Genomic DNA, 16,074 nt, shown 5'->3' with positions numbered 1-16,074 from the left:
TAATTTTTATTTGGACAAGTGCGTAAAAAAAAAGTCTCAGTCTGAAAAAAAGTGGGAAATAGTATTGCGTTTGTCTACAGCAAGGTCTGCATAATGGATTATTTTAAGCGATGTGAAAAGACATTCTGCAAACGGTGTTCATTCGTTTTCTCAATGATTCTACACTACAGAGGCCTTGATTGGTTGAATAAGCGTGGATGTATTCTGCGTGGAGCAATTCAACCAATAGAATGCGTTCTCTTTGTTTCGTGATCGTTATCGTTTTTTGTTATCGCTGCTGTGTGACTCGGCCACACTTACAGAACATTTTTAAATAAATGCGTTATTTTGTCATTTCCATCACTTATATGATTTTACAGCAGTCGGTTTAGTCAATTTGTATTCTAGCCCTTGTTCGAGGATCTCATGAGGGCACATTATAGATTTTTAAAAAGCCCAGGATCCGACTACTTGACCACATTCTAACGAATAATCAATGTTCTCACTATATTCAAACCTACTTTAATAGGTTTTTTCGGCAAATGAGCAGCCAATTTAACCACCAAGCTATTCTATCATTTCGCGCAAAATTGAATGCTACTATAATACATCTTTTGAAAGTTTCTCCTAATCTAATTGATGTAAATCCACTTCAGACATATTTTTTTATCGAGAAAAATACAACCCTTGCAATAGATTGAAGTTTATACACGTTATACGAATAATTTGTTCAAGAGTCTTGTTAACTGATTTCAATTAACGCATTGAAGTAAATTACACATGTACAGAAAGACTACCATGGTGAAACGCTTATTCTGCACTCTGGTTTCACTGCATTCGCATAAATCTTTCGCCTTTTACTAAAGATTTCCGTGCAGAGGAACAACTGAATGAGTCTATAGACTATTTTTTTTTACTTCCCCACAGTCGAAAGATTGGGCTAATAAATAAATAAAAGATAGAACATGAATGTAAACAACGTTTCAATATTCAGCTATGATTTGGAGACAGCCAATGAAAGTCTGTATAGTTGGTAGAGCGCCGATACGTTAATCCGGAGGTCGTTGGTTAAAATCTCGCTGGAGTTAATTGTCTATGTTCATCCGATTTTTTTTTATATATAACCCGGTTTCCCTTGTGGTTTGTTACTTGATATTTGAAAAAAAGAGTTAGGTATTTTCTTAACAGTTATAATTATTTTTTTATCGGAGGATAAGAACAACAAGTTTGGTTTAACCGTTACACCGATGTGTGTTAGCACTGTGTACTTCGTATTTTCCCAAGTGCTGTAAAAAAAGCCGGGGTTATATACTCGGGTTGGATTCTAACCCACGACCTTTGTAACTCTTAAGCAGTGTCTTACTTACACATTTCCCGCGGCTCGTAGTATAGCGGGAAATAATTGTGTTATAGGAATTCGAGTAATGCATTGTGCATATCAGGTGGGCATTATGTAATAGGGGTGAAGAGGGAGGTTTAAAAGGAGATTACAAAGGGTATTGTAGTCAGTCTAGCAAGCACTTTCACAGCGTACTTCTCGTTAAGTTTAATTACTATGGAATAAGTAAGGTAATTTATTTAAATTTAATTTTGGCAGCCAATGTGAGGTCCAACACCTTCACGGAGGGGGACTCCGAATGTCTTTGGGCACAGGTTTACAGAGTAACTTCTCTGGTTTTTCCTGGAAGTCGTGTTCCCCCAATGATGTGTTTTTTAGTGCACAGTGCAGAGTGCAAGGTGCAGAGTGCAACATGTGCAGAGTGCAAAATGTGCAGAGTGCAAAGTGCAAAGTGCAAAGTGCAAAGTGCAAAGTGCAAAGTGCAAAGTGCAAAGTGCAAAGTGCAAAGTGCAAAGTGCAAAGTGCAAAGTGCAAAGTGCAAAGTGCAAAGTGCAAAGTGCAAAGTGCAAAGTGCAAAGTGCAAAGTGCAAAGTGCAAAGTGCAAAGTGCAAAGAAGGTACAATGTCAGCTTAATTGTATGACGTAAAGTTAATATAATATAATAATACTTATGTTTTCTTATGTTTTCTTATATGTGCTTCGCTAACGCCACAACTGTGTATGGGGAAGAGTTATTATTGTGTATTATGCAGTGAAGTGTAGATAAGACGTTAAATTTGCATCGGGGATAAATAATATAAATTTTGGTCCAGGCTCCGACTACTTGACCACATTCTCATGAATATTCAATATTCTCGGTAATACATTCATACCTACTTTAATAATAACTCTTTTGATAGTTTCTTCTAATCTACTTGATATAATTCCACTTTGAACAACTTGTTTGATTGAGAAAAAAAAAAAACCTTGCAATAGACTGAAATTAATATACATGTTTGAATAATTTGTTCAAAAGTTTTGTTAACTGATTTCAAGTAACGCCGTGAAGTTTGCTACACATGTAAAGAAAGACTACCATGGTGAAACACTCAATAACCACTCTGGTTTCACTGCATTCGCATAAATCTTTCGCCTTTTACTAAAGATTTCCGTGCAGAGGAACAAACTAATGAGTCTATAGACTAATTTTTCGCTGCCCTGTCGAAAGGTTGGGCTAATAAATAAATAAAAGATAGAACATGAATTTAATTATTGTTTCAATATACAGCTATGTTTTTGGAGACAGCCAAGGAAGGTCTGTATAGCTCAGTTGGTAGAGCGCCGATACGTTAATCCGGAGGTCGTTGGTTAAAATCCCGCTGGTGTAAATTTTCTGTGTTCAGCCGATTAAAAAACAAATTACCCAGTCGGTTTCCCTTGTGGTTTGTTATTTGATATTTAAAAAAAAAAGTCAGGTATTTTTTGAGCAGTTATAAATAAATTTCTATCGGAGGATAAAGAATAAAGAGTTTGGTTAACCGTTACACCGATGTGTGTAAAGCACTGTGTACTTCGTATTTTCCCAAGTGCTGTAAAAACAGCCGGGGTAATATACTCGGGTTGGATTCTAACCCACGACCTTTGTAACTCTTAAGCATTGTCTCACCATATAGACCACCGAGATTGACCGGTACAGCTACCTAGAGGCAATTCAAATCCGAAGTTTTAGCAGCGGGTACCGCACTTTTTGATAAACGTTAAATTTGCATCGGGGATAAAAAAAAAAAGTATAATTTGGTTTTACCCGTTTTCGATTTGTATTATAAGCACTGTGTACTCAGTACTTTTCCGAGTTCTTTAGGGGGAAAACAAAGACAGGAATATTACACGGTTGGGATTCGAACCAACTACCTTTGCAATTCTAGAGCAGTCTTACAAACTAGACCTTCGAGATTGCCAGGTAGAGAGGCAGTTTGAATCTTATGTTTTAGCAGCGGGTACCACGACGATTAAAAAGACGTTAAATTTGCTGCGGGGGATAAATAATATAAATTTTGGTCCAGGCTCCGACTACTTGACCACATTCTCATGAATATTCAATATTCTCGGTAATACATTCATACCTACTTTAATAATAACTCTTTTGATCTACTTGATATAATTCCACTTTAAACAACTTGTTTGATTGAGAAAAAAACAACCCTTGCAATAGACTGAAATTTATATACGTGTTTGAATAATTTGTTCAAAAGTTTTGTTAACTGATTTCACTTAACGCCATGAAGTTTGTTACACGTGTTAAGAAAGACTACCATGGTGAAACATACAATAAGCACTCTGGTTTACTGCATTCGCATAAATCTTTCGCCTTTTACTAAAGATTTCCGTGTAGAGGAACAAATTAATGAGTCTATAGACTAATTTTTCGCTGCCCTGTCGAAAGATTGGGCTAATAAATAAATAAAAGATAGAACATGAATTTAAATATCGTTTCAATATACAGCTATGTTTTTGGAGACAGCCAATGAAGGTCTGTATAGCTCAGTTGGTAGAGCGCCGATACGTTAATCCGGAGGTCGTTGGTTAAAATCCCGCTGGTGTAAATTTTCTGTGTTCAGCCGATTAAAAAACAAATTCTACCTCATAACCACCTAGCACTTCGGCCTTACGTGAGATGTTTGGAGCCATCACAAATAGGTCAAAGAACAAAAGGTAACAACGTAACGTACCGTCTCAATGACACATCATTTATTCAGTGAAACATTACAAGCTGATCGTCCGTTTCAAATAAAACATTACTTATTCTGTGAAAAAGCAGAATGACTGAGTATACTCTCAGCAAAACAATTATACTCCCCTGTATCCTCTACAGGTTTATCATAAAACTTAGCAAACGTCGATGATCTCGACCATCCTGCAGCTTTCATGATTGTTGCAAGTGGTACACCTTTCCTTGAAGCTGCACTACATGCAGCTGCCCGTGTACTATGGGCGGTAAATTTGTCCGTCCTTATACCTGCATCTGAAAGTCCTAGCTTTATCCATCTGCCTATCGTTTCTGACCCCACTGCTTTGTGGGGTGGTACATAACTTAGAAAAAGTTTCTTTTCTCCACCTCTGACAGATTTAGTTTTCTCAAGATAAACTTTAAAAAAAAAAAGTCAGGTAATTTTTGAGCAGTTATAAATAAATTTCTATCGGAGGATAAAGAATAAAGAGTTTGGTTAACCGTTACACCGATGTGTGTAAAGCACTGTGTACTTCGTATTTTCCCAAGTGCTGTAAAAACAGCCGGGGTAATATACTCGGGTTGGATTCTAACCCACGACCTTTGTAACTCTTAAGCATTGTCTCACCATATAGACCACCGAGATTGACCGGTACAGCTAGCTAGAGGCAATTCAAATCCGAAGTTTTAGCAGCGGGTACCGCACTATTTGATAAACGTTAAATTTGCATCGGGATAAAAAAAATGTATAATTTGGGTTTACCCGTTTACCGATTTGTATTATAAGCACTGTGTACTCAGAACTTTTCCGAGTTCCTTAGGGGGGAAAACAATCACAGGAATATTACACGGTTGGGATTCGAACCAACTACCTTTGCAATATAGAGGCAGTTTGAATCTTATGTTTTAGCAGCGGGCACCGCAACGATTAAAAAGACGTTAATTTTGCATCGGGGGAAAAGGAATCTAAAATTTGGTCCAGGCTCCGACTACTTGACCACATTCTCATGAATATTCAATATTCTCGGTAATATATTCACACCTACTTTAATAATAACTCTTTTGATAGTTACTTCTAATCTACTTGATATAATTCCACTTTAAACATCTTGTTTGATTGAGAGAGAAAAAACAACCCTTGCAATAGATTGAAATTTATATATTTATTTGAATAATTTGTTCGAAAGTTTTGTTTACTGATTTCAATTAATGCCATGAAGTTTGCTACACATGTAAAGAAAGACTACCATGGCGAAACACTCAACAAGCACTCTGGTTTCACTGCATTCGCTTAAATCTTTCGCCTTTTACTAAAGATTTCCGTGCAGAGGAACAAATTAATGAGTCTATAGACTAATTTTTCGCTGCCCTGTCGAAAGATTGGGCTAATAAATAAATAAAAGATAGAACATGAACTAAAATATCGCTTCAATATTAAGTTTTGGTTTTGGAGACAACCAATGGAGGTGTGTATGGCTGAGTTGGTAGAGCGCCGATACGTTAATCCGGAGGTCGTTGGTTAAAATCCCGCTGGTGTAAATTTTCTGTGTTCAGCCGATTAAAAAACAAATTACCCAGTCGGTTTCCCTTGTGGTTTGTTATTTGATATTTAAAAAAAAAAGTCAGGTATTTTTGGAGCAGTTATAAATAAATTTCTATCGAAAGATAAAGAATGACAAGTTTGGTTTAACCGTTACACCGATGTGTGTAAAGCACTGTGTACTTCGTATTTTCCCAAGTGCTGTAAAAAAAGCCGGGTAATGTACTCGGGTTGGATTCTAACCCACGACCTTTGTAACTCTTAAGCAGTGTCTTACTAACTAGACCACCGAGATTGACCGGTACAGCTAACTAGAGGCAATTCAAATCCGAAGTTTTAGGAGCGGGTACCGCACTATTTGATAAACGTTAAATTTGCATCGGGGATAAAAAAAAAAAAAGTACAATTTTGTTTTTCCCGTTTACCGATTTGTATTATAAGCACTGTGTACTCAGTACTTTTCCGAGTTCCTTAGGGGGGAAATAAAGACAGGAATATTACACGGTTGGGATTCGAACCAACTACCTTTGTAATTCTAGAGCAGTCTTACAAACTAGACCTTCGAGATTGCCAGGTAGAGAGGCAGTTTGAATCTTATGTTTTAGCAGCGGGTACCACGACGATTAAAAAGACGTTAAATTTGCATCGGGGGATAAATAATCTAAATTTTGGTCCAGGCATCGACTACTTGACCACATTCTCATGAATATTCAATATTCTCGGTAATATATTCACACCTACTTTAATAATAACTCTTTTGATAATTACTTCTAATCTACTTGATATAATTCCACTTTAAACATCTTGTTTGATTGAGAGAGAAAAAACAACCCTTGCGTTAGATTGAAATATATATACATATTTGAATAATTTGTTCAAAAGTTTTGTTAACTGATTTCAATTAACGCCATGAAGTTTGTTACACATGTAAAGAAAGACTACCATGGCGAAACACTCAACAAGCACTCTGGTTTCACTGCATTCGCATAAATCTTTCGCCTTTTACTAAAGATTTCCGTGCAGAGGAACAAATTAATGAGTCTATAGACTAATTTTTCGCTGCCCTGTCGAAAGACTGGGCTAGTAAATAAATAAAAGATAGAACATGAACTAAAATAACGCTTCAATATTCAGCATTGTTTTTGGAGATAGCCAATGAAGGTCTGTATAGCTGAGTTGGTAGAGCGCCGATACGTTAATCCGGAGGTCGTTGGTTAAAATCCCGCTGGAGTAAATTTTCTCTGTTCAGCCGATTTAAAAACAAATTACCCAGTCAGTTTCCCTTATGGTTTGTTATTTGATATTTGAAAAAAAGAGTCAGGTATTTTTGGAGCAGTTATAAATAAATTTCTATCGGAGGATAAAGAATAACAAGTTTGGTTTAACCGTTACACCGATGTGTGTTAGCACTGTGTACTTCGTATTTTCCCAAGTGCTGTAAAAAAAAAAGCCGGGTAATGTACTCGGGTTGGATTCTAACCCACGACCTTTGTAACTCTTAAGCAGTGTCTTACTAACTAGACCACCGAGATTGACCGGTACAGCTACCTAGAGGCAATTCAAATCCGAAGTTTTAGCAGCGGGTACCGCACTTTTTGATAAACGTTAAATTTGCATCGGGGATAAAAAAAAAAGTATAATTTGGTTTTACCCGTTTTCGATTTGTATTATAAGCACTGTGTACTCAGTACTTTTCCGAGTTCTTTAGGGGGAAAACAAAGACAGGAATATTACACGGTTGGGATTCGAACCAACTACCTTTGCAATTCTAGAGCAGTCTTACAAACTAGACCTTCGAGATTGCCAGGTAGAGAGGCAGTTTGAATCTTATGTTTTAGCAGCGGGTACCACGACGATTAAAAAGACGTTAAATTTGCTGCGGGGGATAAATAATCTAAATTTTGGTCCAGGCTCCGACTACTTGACCACATTCTCATGAATATTCAATATTCTCGGTAATACATTCATACCTACTTTAATAATAACTCTTTTGATCTACTTGATATAATTCCACTTTAAACAACTTGTTTGATTGAGAAAAAAACAACCCTTGCAATAGACTGAAATTTATATACGTGTTTGAATAATTTGTTCAAAAGTTTTGTTAACTGATTTCACTTAACGCCATGAAGTTTGTTACACGTGTTAAGAAAGACTACCATGGTGAAACATACAATAAGCACTCTGGTTTCACTGCATTCGCATAAATCTTTCGCCTTTTACTAAAGATTTCCGTGTAGAGGAACAAATTAATGAGTCTATAGACTAATTTTTCGCTGCCCTGTCGAAAGATTGGGCTAATAAATAAATAAAAGATAGAACATGAATTTAAATATCGTTTCAATATACAGCTATGTTTTTGGAGACAGCCAATGAAGGTCTGTATAGCTCAGTTGGTAGAGCGCCGATACGTTAATCCGGAGGTCGTTGGTTAAAATCCCGCTGGTGTAAATTTTCTGTGTTCAGCCGATTAAAAAACAAATTCTACCTCATAACCACCTAGCACTTCGGCCTTACGTGAGATTGCACCTGCCACCGGTATTTCGTCGTCACACTTGAGAGAGTTCTTTGTTAAAAGGAAACCTCTCCCTATATAAGTGAGCCCCAAGGTTCACACCCCAGTGCATTTTTGTGACCGGTATAATTCGATGATGTCTACACAACTATCTTCAGATATTCTTGGCCTACTCGACGACCCTTCGGACTTCGAGTTAAGCGGCACGGTGTCAACTGCTGGCCCGTCTACTTCGATCTCTGCCTCCGGTGGTAATCCATCGGGTGGAAAGGCAAAGCCGAAGCCAAAGAAAATGACCAACAAATCATCAAACGCCGGGGTCACTCGGCAAGAGTTTGGGTCTCTACAAGAGCAGATGGCAACCATGACAGACGCAATGCAGACCCTACAGTCTACAGTGTTGGCCTCGCTGGGGAGTTCAAGCTCTGCGAAACGACAGAAGGTCGACCATGTTACGCCAGCGGAAGACCAAGGGGCATGCACATCGAGTGATGACTATCTTGCGACTGACCAGCTCATCAACAACCTCCTAAAACCCGACGCTGGTGATAATTCATCAGCCGGGGTACTCAGCGTGGTAGAGCAATTCTACTCCGAAGAGGATACAGGTGCCAAAGTTGACGAGAAGTTGGCCGGTGTTTATCAGCAAGTTACTCCGACACAAATCATCAGAAGGGAAGGTTGCAGAAAAACTTAATAGTTTCAAGCGACCATGTACCATTCCAGAACTTGATTGTACCAGAGTTAATCCAGAAATCTGGAATTCTTTGCAATCAAAGACAAGATCAATGGACATCAAGTTACAAAAGGTTGAGCAGGCGGCGCTGAAAGGCATGGTGCCTATTGTAACCTGCATTGAGGCTCTAATGAGCACCAATAAAAGCCTGGATCACAAGGTTTTGGTAACAAACCTACTGGATGCATTGGCTATAATTGGCCATGCAACCACCGAGTTGAACTTCCGGCGAAGAGAACTCATAAAGCCCGACTTAAACCAACAGTTTTCCACTCTTTGCTCTGCGCAAGCGCCCGTAACCGGGCTCCTGGTTGGGGACAATTTGTCGCAAAAGTGCAAAGATATTCAGGAAACCAATAAGCTTGGCCAAAAATTTGGTCAACGTGGTAATTTTTCTGCCGGTCCGAAATCGGATCGCGGCAGGCAAAGGGGAAATGCCAAGACTTTTTCCCATCGTGGCGGGCAAACGCGTCAGGGAAACTCCTTTCGCCCAAAACGCTGGCAACAGAGAAAGCCAGCAGAAACACGGCAACAAACCGCAACCAAGTAAAACCTTGTAAAACGGTGAGTGAGCACAAATGTGATAATACTCAAAATCAAGTTGCGAAATTATTTATGGCAGGTAAACTCGCATATCATATAGCCCAATGGCGCGAGATTACGTCTGATCAATGGGTGCTCGACGCTGTTCAGCATAATCATATTGAATTCACTAAAAGGCCATACCAAACACGCATTCCAAGGGATTTGCAGTGTGAACCACACGAGGCTGAAACTATAACCTCTGAAATTGCCAAATATTGCTCGATAAAAGAGCAATAGTAAAAACGAACCACGTCGAAGGTGAATTTATTTCGAATATTTTCATTCGGCCAAAAAAGGATGGTTCGTCTCGCCCTATAATAAATCTGAAGGGGCTTAACAAATTTGTGGAGTATTTTCATTTTAAAATGGAAACTATCCGCACGGCAATTCAACTGATACGGCCACATTGCTATATGTCCTCTATAGATCTTAAGGATGCTTACTTTGCAGCGCCTATAGCCACTGAGCATAGAAAGTTTTTGCGTTTCACTTGGCGCAATGCGATATACGAGTTTACCTGTCTACCATTTGGTTTAGCTAGTGCCCCACGTGTGTTTACGAAAGTAATGAAACCACTGGTTGCCTCACTGAGGTTAAGGGGCCATGAATCGTGTGACTATATTGACAAAAAGTCAATTCTTACCCCAACCAAACAGATAGATTTTTGGGGATTTCATTTAGACTCAGATCAAATGACTATCTCTGTCCCACCTGCAAAGGTACAGAGCATTATTTACTCAATCCGTAAACTTTTACGCCAACAGTCTCCTACAATTCGAGACGTTGCCAGGATAATCGGTCTGTTGGTTTCGTGTGAACTGGCGGTACCGTATGGGCCATTGTTTAGAAGAACAATAGAAAACCAAAAGAACCTGGCATTATCAGAACATAATGGCGATTTTGAAGCAAAAATGAGCATTACCAAAGAAGGTATTTGTGATTTAAATTGGTGGATAAATGAACTGCCAATAACTTTTGCTCCATGCATAGACATGAGCCTAATTACGTAATAGAAACTGATGCTTCCAGCTTGGGCTGGGGCACATTTCAACGGTCGCACAACAGGCGGCAGATGGAGGGAGATTTGGCTATGGTGCATGGCACGGAAAATTTGGCTGTCCAGTTCACACCTCCCTGGTCACTCACATACATGGGATGTGACTGTGGTGCTGGACTATTTAAGAACTTTCGGTCCTTTACTATCGAGGCACTTACCAAAACAAGTAGAGTTGGTAAACCTCATGCAGAAGTTGATTTAATTGCTTACCCTCATGATCATTTACTTTGTGCTATGAGTGTTTTAAAAGTTTATCTTGAGAAAATTAAATCTGTCAGAGGTGGAGAAAAGAAACTTTTTCTAAGTTATGTACCACCCCACAAAGCAGTGGGGTCAGAAACGATAGGCAGATGGATAAAGCTAGGACTTTCAGATGCAGGTATAAGGACGGACAAATTTACCGCCCATAGTACACGGGCAGCTGCATGTAGTGCAGCTTCAAGGAAAGGTGTACCACTTGCAACAATCATGAAAGCTGCAGGATGGTCGAGATCATCGACGTTTGCTAAGTTTTGTGATAAACCTGTAGAGGATACAGGGGAGTATAATTGTTTTGCTGAGAGTATACTCAGTCATTCTGCTTTTTCACAGAATAAGTAATGTTTTATTTGAAACGGACGATCAGCTTGTAATGTTTCACTGAATAAATGATGTGTCATTGAGACGGTACGTTACGTTGTTACCTTTTGTTCTTTGACCTATTTGTGATGGCTCCAAACATCTCACGTAAGGCCGAAGTGCTAGGTGGTTATGAGGTAGAATTTCTCAATTAAACGAAATGTAATAGAATGAAATTGAAGTTTAATTTTGATTCTACCGAGTAACCACTAGCACTGAAGGACTTACGCTCCCTCCATCTTTAGGGTGACTATTGTCATTACAAATATTAATATTTGACACTCCCTCCCAATGAACTGCAAAAAGCTCATTTGTATTGTCTACAAAAATGCTCTGGGGTGTGAACCTTGGGGCTCACTTATATAGGGAGAGGTTTCCTTTTAACAAAGAACTCTCTCAAGTGTGACGACGACGTAAGTCCTTCAGTGCTAGTGGTTACTCGGTAGAATCAAAATTAAACTTCAATTTCATTCTATTACATTTCGTTTAATTGAGAAATTGCCCAGTCGGTTTCCCTTGTGGTTTGTTATTTGATATTTAAAAAAAAAAGTCAGGTAATTTTTGAGCAGTTATAAATAAATTTCTATCGGAGGATAAAGAATAAAGAGTTTGGTTAACCGTTACACCGATGTGTGTAAAGCACTGTGTACTTCGTATTTTCCCAAGTGCTGTAAAAACAGCCGGGGTAATATACTCGGGTTGGATTCTAACCCACGACCTTTGTAACTCTTAAGCATTGTCTCACCATATAGACCACCGAGATTGACCGGTACAGCTAGCTAGAGGCAATTCAAATCCGAAGTTTTAGCAGCGGGTACCGCACTATTTGATAAACGTTAAATTTGCATCGGGATAAAAAAAATGTATAATTTGGGTTTACCCGTTTACCGATTTGTATTATAAGCACTGTGTACTCAGAACTTTTCCGAGTTCCTTAGGGGGGAAAACAATCACAGGAATATTACACGGTTGGGATTCGAACCAACTACCTTTGCAATATAGAGGCAGTTTGAATCTTATGTTTTAGCAGCGGGCACCGCAACGATTAAAAAGACGTTAATTTTGCATCGGGGGAAAAGGAATCTAAAATTTGGTCCAGGCTCCGACTACTTGACCACATTCTCATGAATATTCAATATTCTCGGTAATATATTCACACCTACTTTAATAATAACTCTTTTGATAGTTACTTCTAATCTACTTGATATAATTCCACTTTAAACATCTTGTTTGATTGAGAGAGAAAAAACAACCCTTGCAATAGATTGAAATTTATATATTTATTTGAATAATTTGTTCGAAAGTTTTGTTTACTGATTTCAATTAATGCCATGAAGTTTGCTACACATGTAAAGAAAGACTACCATGGCGAAACACTCAACAAGCACTCTGGTTTCACTGCATTCGCTTAAATCTTTCGCCTTTTACTAAAGATTTCCGTGCAGAGGAACAAATTAATGAGTCTATAGACTAATTTTTCGCTGCCCTGTCGAAAGATTGGGCTAATAAATAAATAAAAGATAGAACATGAACTAAAATATCGCTTCAATATTAAGTTTTGGTTTTGGAGACAACCAATGGAGGTGTGTATGGCTGAGTTGGTAGAGCGCCGATACGTTAATCCGGAGGTCGTTGGTTAAAATCCCGCTGGTGTAAATTTTCTGTGTTCAGCCGATTAAAAAACAAATTACCCAGTCGGTTTCCCTTGTGGTTTGTTATTTGATATTTAAAAAAAAAAGTCAGGTATTTTTGGAGCAGTTATAAATAAATTTCTATCGAAAGATAAAGAATGACAAGTTTGGTTTAACCGTTACACCGATGTGTGTAAAGCACTGTGTACTTCGTATTTTCCCAAGTGCTGTAAAAAAAGCCGGGTAATGTACTCGGGTTGGATTCTAACCCACGACCTTTGTAACTCTTAAGCAGTGTCTTACTAACTAGACCACCGAGATTGACCGGTACAGCTAACTAGAGGCAATTCAAATCCGAAGTTTTAGCAGCGGGTACCGCACTTTTTGATAAACGCTAAATTTCAGCGGGGATAAAAAAAAAATGTATAATTTGGTTTTATCCGTTTTCGATTTGTATTATAAGCACTGTGTACTCAGTACTTTTCCGAGTTCCTTAGGGGGGAAATAAAGACAGGAATATTACACGGTTGGGATTCGAACCAACTACCTTTGCAATTCTAGAGCAGTCTTACAAACTAGACCTTCGAGATTGCCAGGTAGAGAGGCAGTTTGAATCTTATGTTTTAGCAGCAGGTACCACGACGATTAAAAAGACGTTAAATTTGCATCGGGGGATAAATAATCTAAATTTTGGTCCAGGCATCGACTACTTGACCACATTCTCATGAATATTCAATATTCTCGGTAATACATTCATACCTACTTTAATAATAACTCTTTTGATCTACTTGATATAATTCCACTTTAAACAACTTGTTTGATTGAGGAGAAAAACAACCCTTGCAATAGACTGAAATTTATATACGTGTTTGAATAATTTGTTCAAAAGTTTTGTTAACTGATTTCAATTAACGCCATGAAGTTTGTTACACATGTTAAGAAAGACTACCATGGTGAAACACTCATTATGCACTCTGGTTTCACTGCATTCCATAAATCTTTCGCCTTTTACTAAAAATTTCCGTGCAGAGGAACAAATTAATGAGTCTATAGACTAATTGTTCGCTGCCATGTCGAAAGATTGGGCTAGTAAATAAATAAAAGATAGAACATGAATTTAAATATCGTTTCAATATACTGTTTTTGGAGACAGCCAATGAAGGTCTGTATAGCTCAGTTGGTAGAGCGCCGATACGTTAATCCGGAGGTCGTTGGTTCAAATCCCGCTGGTATAAATTTTCTGTGTTCAGCCGATTAAAAAACAAATTCCCCAGTCGGTTTTCCTTGTGGTTTGTTATTTGATATTTAAAAAAAAAGTCAGGTATTTTTTGAGCAGTTATAAATAAATTTCCATCGGAGGATAAAGAATAAAGAGTTTGGTTAACCGTTACACCGATGTGTGTAAAGCACTGTGTACTTCGTATTTTCCCAAGTGCTGTAAAAACAGCCGGGGAAATATACTCGGGTTGGATTCTAACCCACGACCTTTGTAACTCTTAAGCATTGTCTCACCATATAGATCACCGAGATTGACCGGTACAGCTAGCTAGAGGCAATTCAAATCCGAAGTTTTAGCAGCGGGTACCGCACTATTCGATAAACGTTAAATTTGCATCGGGGATAATTTTTTTTTTATAATTTGGTTTTACCCGTTTACCGATTTGTTTTATAAGCACTGTGTACTCAGTACTTTTCCGAGTTCCTTAGGGGGGAAAACAAAGACAGGAATATTACACGGTTGGGATTCGAACCAACTACCTTTGCAATATAGAGAGGCAGTTTGAATCTTATGTTTTAGCAGCGGGTACCGCAACGATTAAAAAGACGTTAATTTTGCATCGGGGGAAAAGGAATCTAAGATTTGGTCCAGGCTCCGACTACTTGACCACATTCTCATGAATATTCAATATTTTCGGTAATATATTCACACCTACTTTAATAATAACTCTTTTGATAGTTTCTTCTAATCTACTTGATATAATTCCACTTTAAACATCTTGTTTGATTGAGAGAGAAAAAACAACCCTTGCAATAGATTGAAATTTATATATTTATTTGAATAATTTGTTCGAAAGTTTTGTTTACTGATTTCAATTAATGCCATGAAGTTTGCTACACATGTAAAGAAAGACTACCATGGCGAAACACTCAACAAGCACTCTGGTTTCACTGCATTCGCATAAATCTTTCGCCTTTTACTAAAGATTTCCGTGCAGAGGAACAAATTAATGAGTCTATAGACTAATTTTTCGCTGCCCTGTCGAAAGACTGGGCTAGTAAACAAATAAAAGATAGAACATGAACTAAAATATCGCTTCAATATTAAGCTTTGGTTTTGGAGACAACCAATGGAGGTGTGTATGGCTGAGTTGGTAGAGCGCCGATACGTTAATCCGGAGGTCGTTGGTTAAAATCCCGCTGGAGTAAATTTTCTCTGTTCAGCCGATTTAAAAACAAATTCCCCAGTCGGTTTCCCTTGTGGTTTGTTATTTGATATTTGAAAAAAAGAGTCAGGTATTTTTGGAGCAGTTATAAATAAATTTCTATCGGAGGATAAAGAATAACAAGTTTGGCTAACCGTTACACCGATGTGTGTTAGCACTGTGTACTTCGTATTTTCCCAAGTGCTGTAAAAAAAAAGCCGGGTAGTATACTTGGGTTGGATTCTAACCCACGACCTTTGTAACTCTTAAGCAGTGTCTTATCAACTACACCACCGAGATTGACCGGTACAGCTAGCTAGAGGCAATTCAAATCCGAAGTTTTAGCAGCGGGTACCGCACTTTTTGATAAACGTTAAATTTGCATCGGGATAAAAAAAATGTATAATTTGGTTTTACCCGTTTACCGATTTGTATTATAAGCACTGTGTACTCCGTACTTTTCCGAGTTCCTGAGGGGGAAAACAATCACAGGAATATTACACGGTTGGGATTCGAACCAACTACCTTTGCAATTCTAGAGCAGTCTTACAAACTAGACCATCGAGATTGCCAGGTAGAGAGGCAGTTTGAATCTTATGTTTTAGCAGCGACGGTCGATAGGGATTGCCAGGTAGAGAGGCAGTTTGAATCTTATGTTTTAGCAGCGATGGTCGATAGGGTCAACTCGAGAGTTACGTCACAGCTTCTCGTCAGTCTAGTCAGTCTACCAATCTTCACCCAACGTGCAAAACGTTCAAAATATCGAATATGACCGTATCCTATAGCGATTACTACACAGTGTCACACGCTCAAAGTTGTGAACATGTTAAAAAAAATCCCAGACCCTGAGAACTCCAAACCGCTAGCGAATCCAACTTATACCAAACATGACGTCACGAACTAATAACAACTCACACACATCAGCAGGGCCGTTAATGGTGCCC

General features: G+C 38.4%; 9 non-coding genes and 1 pseudogene across 9 annotated transcripts; all 10 read left to right on the top strand.

The window, feature by feature from the left end:
- Nucleotides 1–796: 796 nt before the first annotated feature.
- LOC139940197 (U5 spliceosomal RNA) lies at nt 797–914 on the top strand. Its single transcript, XR_011786414.1, has one exon. It is a non-coding gene; the product is annotated as a U5 spliceosomal RNA (small nuclear RNA).
- Nucleotides 915–2,413: 1,499 nt separating this feature from the next.
- LOC139940198 (U5 spliceosomal RNA) lies at nt 2,414–2,533 on the top strand. The gene has a single exon (XR_011786415.1). It is a non-coding gene; the product is annotated as a U5 spliceosomal RNA (small nuclear RNA).
- A 1,096-nt stretch (nt 2,534–3,629) lies between these two features.
- Nucleotides 3,630–3,748, top strand: LOC139940216 (U5 spliceosomal RNA). Its single transcript, XR_011786433.1, has one exon. It is a non-coding gene; the product is annotated as a U5 spliceosomal RNA (small nuclear RNA).
- Nucleotides 3,749–5,292: 1,544 nt separating this feature from the next.
- Nucleotides 5,293–5,412, top strand: LOC139940204 (U5 spliceosomal RNA). Its single transcript, XR_011786421.1, has one exon. It is a non-coding gene; the product is annotated as a U5 spliceosomal RNA (small nuclear RNA).
- Nucleotides 5,413–6,527: 1,115 nt separating this feature from the next.
- On the top strand, nt 6,528–6,647 carry LOC139940177 (U5 spliceosomal RNA). Its single transcript, XR_011786396.1, has one exon. It is a non-coding gene; the product is annotated as a U5 spliceosomal RNA (small nuclear RNA).
- Nucleotides 6,648–7,744: 1,097 nt separating this feature from the next.
- On the top strand, nt 7,745–7,864 carry LOC139940201 (U5 spliceosomal RNA). Its single transcript, XR_011786418.1, has one exon. It is a non-coding gene; the product is annotated as a U5 spliceosomal RNA (small nuclear RNA).
- Nucleotides 7,865–8,178: 314 nt separating this feature from the next.
- Nucleotides 8,179–9,484, top strand: LOC139940062 (uncharacterized; annotated as a pseudogene).
- Nucleotides 9,485–12,460: 2,976 nt separating this feature from the next.
- LOC139940203 (U5 spliceosomal RNA) lies at nt 12,461–12,580 on the top strand. The gene has a single exon (XR_011786420.1). It is a non-coding gene; the product is annotated as a U5 spliceosomal RNA (small nuclear RNA).
- A 1,096-nt stretch (nt 12,581–13,676) lies between these two features.
- LOC139940169 (U5 spliceosomal RNA) lies at nt 13,677–13,793 on the top strand. The gene has a single exon (XR_011786393.1). It is a non-coding gene; the product is annotated as a U5 spliceosomal RNA (small nuclear RNA).
- A 1,069-nt stretch (nt 13,794–14,862) lies between these two features.
- LOC139940178 (U5 spliceosomal RNA) lies at nt 14,863–14,982 on the top strand. Its single transcript, XR_011786397.1, has one exon. It is a non-coding gene; the product is annotated as a U5 spliceosomal RNA (small nuclear RNA).
- Nucleotides 14,983–16,074: the final 1,092 nt, after the last annotated feature.

The sequence above is a fragment of the Asterias amurensis genome, chromosome 7, assembly GCF_032118995.1.
Source record: "Asterias amurensis chromosome 7, ASM3211899v1".
NCBI classification, from domain to species: domain Eukaryota; kingdom Metazoa; phylum Echinodermata; class Asteroidea; order Forcipulatida; family Asteriidae; genus Asterias; species Asterias amurensis.
The sequence above is the reverse complement of the archived record's forward strand: the minus strand, read 5'-3'. Positions and strand labels throughout refer to the sequence as shown.